Below are 12,523 nucleotides of genomic sequence, written 5' to 3' on the forward strand. Positions count from 1 at the left end.
CACGGTGTCCCATCGCGGCGCCGTACACGCCCGCCCCGTGACCTTAGCAGGCCGTCTCCTCTTGCCTCAGTTTCCCCACCCTTGCAGCCACCAGGGACACGAGGAGGGAGCCTCAAACAGCAGCCCCGCCCCGCCTCGTGGGCAGCCAATCGGGCGCCGCCATCCGGGGGGTGTGTCCCGCCTTGGGCCGCGGCTGGGGGGCCCGGGGGCGGGTCGGGAGGTCCGGGGCGGGGTCGGGGTCGGAGGGGGGCCTCCGGGCGGAGCTTCTGGGCCGGCCGCCCGCGCTGCCCCGCGGGGCTGGGAGGCCGAGGGGCGGCGCGTGCCGCGGGGGTGAGGCTGGCACAGGAGCGGGAGGCGGCGCCCGGCATGGGCTGGGGACGCGGCGGCCCCACGGCTGGGGCGGCGGGCGGCGGGGGCGGAGGCGGCCGCTAGCTCCGGGTCCGGTGCCGCCTCCCTCGGCGCGCTCGCCCGGCGGACCGACAGACGACGGAACAGCCAAGGTGCTCGGGGACGAACGGGTGCGCGCGGGGTTCTGCGGGCCTGGCGGCCCCCCCGCCGGCCTCGGGACCCACAGCGGACGGGGGAGGGGCCGAGCCCGGCGGCGCATGCGCGGGGCCCGGGGGCGCGGGCCGAGGGCGCTCGCGGCGGGTTCATGCTGGGGAGCCCTGGGCCCAGGGGGCCGCCCCCTGCTCCGCCTCCTTCCCGGAGCCCAGGCGTCCGCGGCTGTCGCTGGGGCTGGGGGCTGTGCCGAGGTCGAGTCCGGGACCTCAGAGACACTGGTCCTCTGGTTGCTTCCCGGGAGGAGAGGCCCACCAGGCGGGGCGGCCAGCGTGCCCTCCCCTCGCAGCGGCAGAGTTTGGGCGTCACCGACAGGAGGGGGCGTTTCCCGAAATCCCTGGGGGTCCCCTGAACTAGGTAGCTCGGTCCCGAGTGTCGGACCGTCAGGGTCGCGTACGGGGCGGCTGCGGTCCGAAAGGAAAAGCTCCCGGGCGGGTTAGTTGACAACCAGTGGGCTCCTTTGAGGAACTGCCCGACTTTGCTCCCGAGCGCAGGCGGACGACCGAGCCGGGCCGGGCGAGCCCAGGGCAGGCTCCGCCGCGTGACTCCTTCCCGGGCCCCCGTGGCGTCCGCGCCCAGCTCCCCGGGCCCTGGCTGCGCAGCCCTGGTGGGGGCGCAGGGTGGTGGGGGCGCAGGGTGGCGGCTTGGAGAAAGCCGGGAGGGTGGGTTCTGCCTCACGCCCACCCACGCTAACAAGAGACAACTGCACGCCCGGGCTTTCCTCGTCTTTTTGAGTTTAAAGGAGGGCCAGCGTGCACCAAATGTCAAGGTTCTTTCTGAGAAAAGTCCGTGGTTGTATAATAGCTTTGGGTTTCGCGCGGGGGGCGTTCTGGGACCTCCGGAGCTGCGCGTCTACCCCAGCTCCAGCCCCCTCCCCAACCCAGAGGGTCCCCTGGATCCCAGGGCTGCTTGGGAAGGGGTGGCGGGGAACGGGTATGGGGAGGGGCCCAGGGTTCCCGGGAGCGACCCTGCTACACTGCTGCCTTTGAAGAAGCGGGGTCACCGTGACTTTCGTCGCCCAAGGTGGTGGAGCGCTGGGGAGAATCCAGAGGACATATCGTAACTATTTCCTCCTTTACCTTCTCACTGCCAAGGCCAGTTAAAGGCCCTGCCTCCTCTGTGAAGCGACCGTCTGTGGCAACACAAGCACAGCACCAAGACGCTGTCATTCCAGGTAAATAGAAGGTTTGATTGACTAACGTTTCCAGGCCCGAATGCTTTCGTGTTTACATCCGTTGCCCTACAGACTGGCCATCGGGGGGTTAATGGTTACTCCGTGGTGCAGCGTGGGATGTATTTTCAGTGTTTTGAAAGTAAGGCTAACGTGGGGGGGGGGGGATGCCCTTTTACGTTCGGAAAACTTTCTCGTGGCAGTTTGCCTGGGGACTTCAGGGCTTGGTGGCGGGCTGGCTCCGGGTCATTCAGAAGGAGGCAGGTTGGCTGGGAGGAATGTTATTCCCCAGTGGACACCGCCGCCTCTGACGCGGGCAAGGGCCGGCCGTTTGAACTCCACTTTGAATAGGAGGCAGGTGGCTCGCTGAGCTAGCCGGTCAGGTTGAGCACTGCCCTCCGCCAGGACAGGGGTGGTCCAGAGAAGGGGCCGGATGCTACCAGTGGCCTGGTCCGTGTCCCCAAGGGGCCAGACGATGAGCTTGGCACATCCCACGGCTTTGAAGCAAACGCAAATTCATGGACAGGAGAAGGGAAGGCATCTCTCTCTTTTCCATGTTAGGCAGATAATGAGTTATTCCATAAACAGAAATCGTTTTTTTTTTTTTAACCAACCGTCGTTCGTCAAACTCGTAAACGGAGTTTTCGCCGTCGCGTGCGTGCATGAGAGAGGACGGAAAGAAAAAACGTGGTCCCCGTGTGTAAACCGTTTTGTCATCTGCATTAACTATTACGTCATGAAAAATATTTCTGTGGGAATGCGTGTGTGTTTCACCCGTTAAAATGTCTGTGTGCTATCCCACGGTGCTTAGATCCAGCACGTAGTCAGCCAGCCCGTAGGTGTGGATATGTAAAAACGTATGTTTTCAGGTTTATTCATTCTGTAAATATTTGTGGAGCGGCTGCCCCCGAGCACGGCGGCTGTGGATCTGCTCAGGGAGCCAATTTTTATACCAGAGTCCAAAGCAGAAAGATCAAGCCTGTCTCCATCATCTGAGGGCTGAGGCTGGGGTGCGGGAGGGAAACTGTTGTGCCCTGATATTTTGTGAGCCTCTGTGTTTTTATGATTAATATTCTTTAAGTCACCTTTTTAAACATTTGAATGAAAATAGTTCTTCGCTTCGTGTGAACGGCTTTTACAGACTCCAGATTCTCCTCCCTCCCCCTCCCTCGCAGCCTCTGCTCGGGGCGGGGGGAGGGGTTCTGTTCTGAACAGCCGGTGGGCTGGGGGTCTTCCCTTCCGAGTGGTCGTGGGTGGCGCACTGACGCTGAGGGTTGGTAGCAGCGCGGTGAGAAGGCGTGGCCTGTAGAATAAATAATTCCCGCTAATTTGGAAGTTGAAGGCCTCTGTTTTTAGTTTTGCTTTTCCGGGGGCGTGGTAGGGAGTCCGTCCTGAGCGTTTCGTAGCCACGTCGAACACAGGCACAGTGTCTGTCTGTAGGGTAGACATTCGCTGTATCTGTTGTCTCTGCCTTGTGGGTCACCGAGAACCAGCCAGCTGTCCTCCAGGGCCAGGGGGTCCGGGGAGATAGGCAAAGAGTTTTAGTTTCCAGCCTGGCGTCAGGTAGTTGGAAGGTAGGAACCGGGCCCTGATGTCCTGCTAGGCGGCGTCTGAAGCGCTCCGCCCTTCTCCCTGGTGTTTCTGCTGCGCGCAGGCAGCGAGGTGTGCGTGGGGAGGCCGCGCTCGGACTTACCGGCCTGTTCTGTGAGTCACAGACACCGAGTGTCTGATTTGCTCACGACCTGGAGGTGCGTTTGGTTTTGCGTCGGATGGCAGTGATTTTGATGTGTCCAGAAGAGTTTCTCAGCTTTGGAGAGGGAGGAGCCCCCCCTCCCCCGCCCCCCGCCCCTGCCGAGTCAGGCCTGCACAGTTGTTTCTGTGGCCCAGCTGCATTTGTCTGGAGGACAGCTCATGGTACATGCAAAAGGGTCTGAAAACTGTGGTCTGCATCAGGGAAGCGGTCGGCAAGCGGATGCCAGGGTTCCCGGCGTCCCCTGGGTGCTGCCCACCAGGCCGGGGGTCCGGGGCCCCCTCTCCAAATTTCCATTGTCTCTCCAGAAAAAGGATTTCCGCTTCACTCCATCTCTCAGGAGGGTTGGGGGGCTCTACAGGCGTGTCTCGGGTCAAGATTGTCGGAGAATGTGAAAACCCGTGGGCAGCCCGGGCGGCGTCTTAGAAAGAAGCCTCGTGCCGCCTGCCCGCCCCTCCCTTGGCCGCGTCTGACACCTGCATTGTGTCCCGTCTGACCGCTTCATGATTCTTCAGTGGCTTCCCGGAAGAAACACCCGCCCGCCAGACGGACAGGGTTTTTTTCCATTTTCTTTTTTTAAAAATAAAGATTCTATTTATTTATTTTTAGAGAGGGAAGGGAGGGAGAAAGAGAGAGAGAGAGAGAAACAGCAATGTGCAGTTGCTGGGGGCCGTGGCCTGCAACCCAGGCACGTGCCCTGACTGGGAATCGAACCAGCGACGCTTTGGTTCACAGCCCGAGCTCAGTCCACTGAACTACGCCAGCCAGGGCCCTTTCCATGTTCGAATAGGTAGACAGCGGTCCTACACCAGTCAACCAAACCGCCGTGGGTGGTTGGGGCCTCTCTGACCGTGGGGAAGCCCTGGGCCTCAGCGGCCACACGTCTGGCGCTGGCACTCACTCTGGTGTCTCTGGTCCGGCGGGTCACGCCCAGCACGGCCCCTCGTCCCAGGAGGGCGTGCAGAAACAGGCCCAGTGGAGAACTCCCCAGCTTGGGCACGGCGTCCCCCCCGCCCCGCCGGTCCTAGGTGCTCTCTGCACCACAGTGCCCCGTCTGTCGAACAGTCCCCGCCGAGTCGAGCCTGCTCAGCACGGAGTAGTCTCGCTCATTGTTGCCCCGCTGGCCCTGTGCGCGGAGTAGGTGCTTCTAAGCGTTCTTGGAACAGATGCATGGGGAACAGAATTGAATCCGACAAGTGTCTGTCGCTGGGCCTGTTTTCTACACTTCTCAGATGTGGGTGGGAGCGGGCGGGAGTGGGGGCCCACCCACGGCGGGAGGACGCCCCCCTCGGCCTCTCTCAGCTCCCGGGGTCCCTCAGAGAGCGAGAGCCCATCCGTCCATGAGGACGGGGTGCCCTGCCTCCGTGCTGGACGTCCGTGGGCGGTCCCAGTGTGCCGATGTCACAGCAAAACGATTCTGTGCGTAATTACCACTGGGCCCGGGGTGTAGCGCGCATTTAATAGGTTTTTCATGAGATGGCCTGAGAATCTGAGAAAATGCTCTTTCTGCCAAATGATGGGTTCCCGTTTCCAACTGCCGGCCCAGGAGGGAAGGGCACGCTTCAGCTGCTGTGAGTTGAAAGTGCCTGTATCGAACAGGGCAAGGGTCCCGCTGGCCGGCCTTCCAGCGGCGGAGATAAGACCGGCCCAAGGGGAGGGGCAGCACACGGATCGATGTCTCTGGGCACCGGCCCCTCATCTGCCTGAGCTCCTCCCGCCGGGTTTCCGGAGACTCGCACACAGCAGGGAACGCTGGCCTCCACGCCAGGCCACGTGCTTCCCGCCCTGAACCTGGGCGCCGCTGGCGAGGCGTCCCTGTGAATTGGGGGAGTCGGGGGAGCAGATGCAGGGCACAAAGCTTCCTCCGAGTGGTTTGGAGTCATAGTGAAGGGAGCGGCCCGGGGGGGCTCCCCTTTTCCCCATTGTCAAGTGTGAGCGAGGCCCCGGCTTTTCCTCGTGGCCATTCCCCACCAGAACGGGCCTGTGGCCGTGTGATAACCGCGCCGACGGGGCGGGTTGCCAAGCACCAGCGAGAGACCCAGTTATTCAGAGACTGACGTGTGGGCACGTCCCTCTCCGAAACATTCTGATGCACTCGCTGTCGGCCTTACACACGTGAGTGTGTAAGTGCGTAGTTACAGTGAAGCCGCGTGGCTTATCAAGTGCAGGATTGTGGGGACCAGTGACAATCCAATCTCGATGACCTGGAAGTGAGTTTTTTCTGTAACCCATACATTAAATGGTTTTTTTTAAAGGATCAGTTTATTTTTTTAAGATTATTTATTTATTTATTTATTTTTAGAGAGGGAAGGGAGAGAGAGAGAGAGAGAAACAGCAATGTGCGGTTGCTGTGCAATGTGCAGTCATGGCCTGCAACCCAGGCATGTGCCCTGGCTGGGAATCGAACCTGCGATGCTTTGGTTCACAGCCCATGCTCAACCCACTGAGCTACGCCAGCCAGGGCTTTGGTTTTTTTTTGTTTTTTTTTTTAATCAAAAGAATTCTTAGGGGCCTTTTCAGGCAGCTGCCATTTTGGACAGGTGACACCCGGGAGGCGGCCAGCCCCAGGACTGTGCTCCCCTCTCCGTCCAGGACTCTGAGCGAGCTCCTGGATGAGGTCGGCACCGTGGGCTTGTTGTAGCTCATTTTCTGGGCCCCGGCTAGTGTCTCCTTCTGGGTCCACCCCGGCTTCTGGTTGTCTGTCTCTGCATCGGGGGATGGGCCCCATGGGAACGGTGTTTGGAAGGAAACCGGTTCCGAGACATGGGCGCTGATGCCGAAAACCAAGGGTGGCATTTGACATGTTTGTGGCAGACGTGGGTCTCAGGAGTTTCGGGGGAGGGTTTTGCTTGAGCGCGACCGTCTTTCCTTGCCCCTCGGAGAACGTGGCAGGCTGTCCCCAGAGTGAGCTTGGGGGCATCCGTCCCCCTGCCGGCGGCCCGCGGCGGGCGGGCCAGGGCACGGAGACGTGCAGAAAACCACCCTCGTGTGCGCCTTTCCTGGGGAAAACTCACTGGGGAGAGACAGTCTCTTCCAGAGAGGAAGGCCTTCTATCGCTGCGGTTCTCAAACCGTAAAAATGCACCCGACCCTCTGTGAGACAACTCACAGAGACAAGACCCCCCCTTTTTTTTTTAAAGATTTTATTTATTTTCAGAGAGGGAAGGGAGGGAGAAAGAGAGAGAGAAACATCAATGTGCGGTTGCTGGGGGTTGTGGCCTGCAACCCAGGCATGTGCCCTGACTGGGAATCGAACCTGCGACGCTTTGGTTCGCAGCGCACGCTCAATCCACTGAGCTACGCCAGCCAGGGCTGAGACCCTTTTTTAAAGTTTAATTGTGTGACGGAGTCAACAGCTGGAGGGGGCGAGAGCCGAGGAGGACGCTGGGAAAATGAGAGGCCCGAAGAAGGCGAAGCGTCACTTGGGGCGGAGACGCCTCGAGGCTGCGCTTCCGGGAGGGGGAGTCCGCGCACAGACGGGCGGAGAGGGCCCGCGGACAGGTGACGTCATGAGGACGTGGAGGCGGGCGCCTGAGCGCCCCGGGCGCTTGTCCATTTCAGAGGAGGAAGGTTCTAGAACTGGGGAGATGGTAGGGCCGCGGTGCCTGCGCTGGCCAGTACGTGCGGGGGCAGGAGTCAGAGAGAGACGAGAGTCGCAGCGGTGGTGGCTGGCCGTGCGCCGTGGAGCGGCCATCCCGCTCCGGCGCATGCAGCCGGGTGCTGGCGGTGGGGACTGCGGTGGGGACGGGGACCGGAGGAGAGCCACGTGAGCGCTGTGATTCTCTCCCGGTTCCCGGCCCTGGGTGTACATACAGACCGAGAGGGGCAAACCAGGGTATTTTTTCCACTCTGGAAATGGAAAATTATTGACATTTCCCCCCCCTGCTCCAATCCTTTGCTTAGATGCCTCTCACAAAGTTAGCTTTCAGCGTCTAGGTCAGAAGTCTAAGTGAAAGTGAATATTTAACCACATTCAAGGTCGGCCGGTAATCTTCAGCCCGAACAGAGGCACCGGACTTCCGAGAAAGAAGACTCCGGCAGGGAAAAAAGCCGATACTCCCGGGGCCGACTGGGGGCGGGTGACGGGCCCCGCCCCCAGTTCCTGGGAAACGCTCAGTCACCCTTTCGGAGCAGCCGACTCAGCCGTGGGCTTTCCGAGTGGGAGGAGCCGTTCTCCACCAGAGGGGGTTTCAGGGAGCCGCCCGCCCAGCTGCCAGGCCAGAGCTGGTGGTCCCCGATCGCGAACCCTCCGAAAGGCAAGAGCAAGCAGCTCAGCGCAGAGCTCGGGGAAGGCGTCAGTTTTAGGAGAGCGGGGAGCTGGGACTCCAGCCCCTCACCTGTCGCGTGGAGACAGCTGCCGTGGGCGAAGTTGCTGGGCCGTCCCCTCCCTCTGCCAGCTTCGGATCTCCATGGGGCTGGGTCCAGCCAGCCTCCGTGCCTCTCTAGGGGCTGCTGTGGTCCCAACCTTACGCCCTGTGTTCCTGACGTCACCTGACCCTCCGAGAGGCTCAATCTCAGCCTGCCCGGCTCTGAGCTGCCCAGGGTTTTCCCGCCCCCGGCCCAGGTCCTCCTCCGGGTCCAGGCAGTGGCTTCCTGCTGGGGCCCAGGAGGCCGAACGCTCCTAGTGGACCGCTCGTCCGCGTGGCCTGTGCCCCAGTGTCCTCACCCTCAAGCCGGGAGAACGGGGTGCTCTCCACGAGCGGTGGCACCCGGCTCCTCCCGAGCAGCCTGTAGATGTGTCTTGCCCGTTGCGAACTGTGGGCTTTAACTCGGACCTGTCTGCGCTCACTTCCCGGCACCCGTGGGGATGGGTGGGCACGGCCCCAAATCTCCGGTGCCACTGACTCTCCCGAGCTCTGACCCACGATCCCCCCTGCGCCCCCACAAGCTCTACCCTCGAGATTTCAGCCTGAAATCATTTTCTTAGGGAACCCCCCCGAACTGTCTGCGCAGGCCGGACCTCCGAGGTGAACACTCAGCGCTTGGTGCTTCCCACCCAAAACACGGGTGTGCTGTGTCTGTCCGTGTGCAGCCCCGTGCCAGTCCCTGCCCCTGGGCGCCACAGACCCTGGAGGTCAGGGGTTGGGAGCCATCGCTGCCTGGCTCACCCTTGGCTGTGTGACCTGCAGCTCCTGCTGGCCCACACTCCATTTGAGGTTCCTTCAAGGCGTAGGCAGACGCCACCTCCTTCGTGAAGCCTTCCTTGATTGCGCCCCAAACTGGGTGCAGGATCTTGTCCCTCAGAGACCGCTCCAGCAGTCTGAATCTCTCTGATTATACTCTGATCGTGCTGCCTTCGCTGCGGCCATTGTCCCTGGGATTCTCCGGTCATTTCTTCCAGAGCTCATTCGTGCATTTGGCACATCCTCACCGAGCATCTACTGTGTGGGCCCGGTGGCGTTCTGGGTGCTGGACAGTAGTGGGAGGCGGCTGTGGTCACCTGTGGGCACAGAGTGCTGAGAACACTCGGCGTGCGGCCCCCGGGCGGAGCAGACAGGCAGCATGGCGCGTGGCTGGTCAGAGCCTGGAACCCGCGTGGTGGGGGGGGCAGGCGGGTGGCCACCGCATCTTAGCAGCGACCTGGGCGTGCGGCTCCATTAATATCTGTCTTGCAATTCAGAATGTCTTTTCACGGAAGGAACCACGTTGGGAGAGAGCAAAGAGTGAACAAAAATTACACAAGCAATTTCAGGACCCAGTTGAGTCCCGATTATTATCTTAAGGACATTAAGTGCCTGCGTGAAATCCCTTTGACCCACTTAGGTCAGCAGAGTTACATCGGAGGTGCACGCTAACTCCAGTCCCACGTGTGACGACCTGTCCCCGGGAAGCACCGCCCACACAGTCACGGGTCCGCCTGCCCTCTGTCGAGATAGCGCCCGCGGGGAAGCAGGTGGGCCCCACACCTGCATCTGTGTCAGCCCCGCAGGTGTGACGACGGCTCTGCCAGGCGGGCTCGAGGGCCGAGAGCCAGTGGTGTGTGCCCAGAGCGCGACGCCGTTTGGTGTGATGGTCGTGCAGGAGGCGAGCTGCGCCCCAGACAAGCTGCTGTCCCAGGGTCGTAGGCAGTGAGGGGTGTCCAGGCCTCCAGTGGCAGGCAGGCAGGCTTCTGCTTTGTGGCTGGGGCGACAGGGAGGGAGGGGGCAGCTGTGTCCTGCCCGTGGCTTCCTGGGCCCGGGTACGGCCAGCAGCAACAGGGCTGGCTGACGGCCTGGGACAGCCTCTTGTCCCCCTCCCGGCACAGGGCTGCCTTCCGACAAGGCTGCCTAAACCAGGCAAGGAAGACGGCTTGAGGTTCGTTGAGGTTTACTAACACACGGTAAAATGCACCCTCTTTAGATGTACGTTCCGTGAGTTCTGGGGCGTTTCCTTGCTGCTTGTCAGCCGGGGTGCCCCCAGGCCTCCATGACGGCCGCCAGATGGCACCGCGGCCCGAGCCCTTTTCACGCTCCGAGCCTCTCCAACCTCATCTGTCTCGCCGCCGCCGCAGAAAGCCCTGTGCTTTACGGGGCTCGGGAAACTCGATCGGGCCGCTGGGGGAGGCAGGCTCGTCTCCCCTCCTAGGGTCGGCGCCCGTAGCGGCTGCCCGGGGCGGCCAGGACACTGTGCCACAATCTGGCTTTAACCGTGGGAGTCCATCCCTCGCAGCTGTGAGGGCCAGAAATCCAAAGTCAAGGTGTCGGCAGGGCCACGCGCCTTCTGAGACTCGGAGTAGGACCCTTCCTTGTCTGCTCCTAACTCCTGGAGGTGGCCGTCCCCTCGGCTTTCTGGGGCTGTGGAAGCGTCACTCCTCTGTCAGCCTCTGTCATCGCATGGAGCCCTCCGCGTGTGTGTCTGTGTCCGAATGCCCCCCTTTTGTGTGGGTACCCGTCCTACTGGATGGAGGGGCCTCTCCAGGGTGACCTCAGTGAACTAACGACACCTGAAAGGCCCTGTTCCGATACGGAGGGAGAGACGCGGGCACAGCTCCCTGGGGACACACGTCAGCCCAGTACGGGACGTGTGACCAGTTCTGCAGAGCCTCTTTGCCACGTGAGGTCACGCGTCCGTGGGCTCGGGGGTGGAGCACGGACACCTTTGGGGGCTGTCACTAGACGCCACACCGTGGTCCTGCCACATGGCACTCACGTTCTACTGGCAGCGGCCTCCTGCTCGGGGAGCTGTGGGACACAGAGACCACAGCACGTCCCGGTCGTGCTCCCGTGTGGCTGACCCGGAGGGCAGATGCATAAGATCAGATGTCGAGTTGTGACCAGGGTTGCCAGGGCGTTAGGCCACTGGGGTAGGCTGGCCATCCCAACCCTGCCAGGGCGGTGACGTTTGAGAACAGTGGCATGCACGGAACAGCACAGGGCGCGGGGCTGGGAGGCCCCTTCAGCCCTCTGGCGGGCTGGTGCCCGGGTGACAGCCCGCTGTGGCTACGGCTGCCGCTGAGGGTGTGAGCGGGGAAGGGGCCAGAGGGCGAGGAGGTTGCAGGGGGGGCCCCCCCGGGGCTCCTAGCTCCCTGTCCCCACTTATAGGAAGGACGGATGTCATCTCTGTTCTCACTGCCCCCAAGGGGGGCCTTGCCTGGCAGCCCCTCCCCCGAGCTGTCTCCAGCTAACCTGTAGGTGCGCTCATGGTTCGCTCTCCAGCTCCTCACCCGCCCACCGGGTGTCCCAGCTCCGTGGGGACAGACTTGTCTGTGGTCTTCATTCCTGGGCCCACAGTGGCTGCACCCTGGCCCTACACAGGCGGCAATGAAACCCGTTTCGGGAACAGCCTTGTTGCCACTCGGTCATCTCAGCCCTTGGGCTTTGCGAACAGACAGCCTTTCTGGTCTAGAGTTTTATTCGCAGGCTGGTGCTGGAGCGACCCTGCCTGAACAGACAGGATCACCTGACCGGAGGGGGAGGGACCTTAAGGAAAGGCGGCGGGTTCCCTGTAGTCCAGGCTGCAGATTTTACTGGAGAGTATGGAAATGTTTCTTTTGCACTCTTCTTTGTGGGAAGTGAAAACTAAAGAGAAAAACAGCCATTACAACGGCAGAGCTGGCAAATATTTATGAGCTCATACATATTTATGAGCTGAATAGTTTTAACACATGAATACGGGAAGCCCCATTTCTGATAATGGCTTCGTAGTTCCGAAGTCAGCTTGGAAAAATGGAGAAAATCTTCCAATATGCCGAGTCCCTGGAGAGCTCACGAGGGGGTGGACGGTCACCGGACTGAGGTCTGAAGACGATGGACATGTGACATTTGGGGCCAAATCAACACCCCAGGGATGAAGCTGTTAAGAACCTAAGTAGCACTTCTGTGGGGCCAAGGGCCAACATGTGGGATAGAAAGCCTTTAAGAAGGGAAAACCCTAGTAACCATCTCAAACTCTGGGTTGGAATCTCAAAAAGCTGCCCCCCGAGGAATACTGGTGGTCTGGGGACTGACCAGCTGCTCAAGGACTGAAGCCCGGACATCTTGGTCCTATGGTTGGATTAAGGCGGCCCCAGGTGGCTGGGGCCCCCGACGCCCGGCAGGAGCGGGGGCATCTCCCTGGAGGAGGAGTGTCCCCCACTGGGCCTATATTTTTAGGAAATACAGGAACTCTCAAACGCAGGCAGTCCTCCCTTTGCTCAGTTCTCCAGTGCACAGATTGTAACCACCGCGGTAAGTTCAATGGCAACGCCAGCGCCCCACACCGCAGCCCGCACCTCGGTTCCAGGGAGTGGTCGTATAAACTCCGTATAAACTCCGTACTGTAGAGTCCCTGTGCGGATGCTCGTGCCCGCACATCTCTGCGCAGAGAACGGATGTGCGTGTGCGCGTAGGCGAGTGGCCAATCGCGTTGCGCCCCTCAGAGTCGGCCCGTGATTGGTCCCTGCGCCTCCGTCATTCATTCATTCATTCATTCATTCATTCATTCATTCATTCATTCGCACTCAGAGCAAAGCGCGCCTTCGTGCCGCCTCCCAGTCTCCCAGCACAGAACCCCAGGGACGGTTCATAGAAACGGGCAGGGGAAGGGGGACTGGCCAACAAAGATGGAAACGCCGGAAGTACATGGAAA

General features: G+C 61.1%; 1 protein-coding gene across 3 annotated transcripts in view; it reads left to right on the forward strand.

The window, feature by feature from the left end:
* Positions 1–328: 328 nt before the first annotated feature.
* PPARA (peroxisome proliferator activated receptor alpha) overlaps positions 329–12,523 on the forward strand; it is a 44,675-nt gene continuing 32,480 nt past the window's right edge. The window contains exons 1-2 of one of the 3 annotated variants that reach the window (XM_036019749.1): positions 329–500; positions 1,653–1,732. The gene's annotated coding sequence lies outside the window, so the exon portion shown is untranslated. Of the gene's footprint in view, positions 501–642; positions 994–1,510; positions 1,733–12,523 lie in introns of those variants that run through there. The other 2 variants (XM_036019750.1, XM_028532271.2) reach the window with 2 other exon arrangements.

The sequence above is a fragment of the Phyllostomus discolor genome, chromosome 2 (assembly GCF_004126475.2).
Source record: "Phyllostomus discolor isolate MPI-MPIP mPhyDis1 chromosome 2, mPhyDis1.pri.v3, whole genome shotgun sequence".
Classification (NCBI taxonomy): Eukaryota; Metazoa; Chordata; class Mammalia; order Chiroptera; family Phyllostomidae; genus Phyllostomus; species Phyllostomus discolor.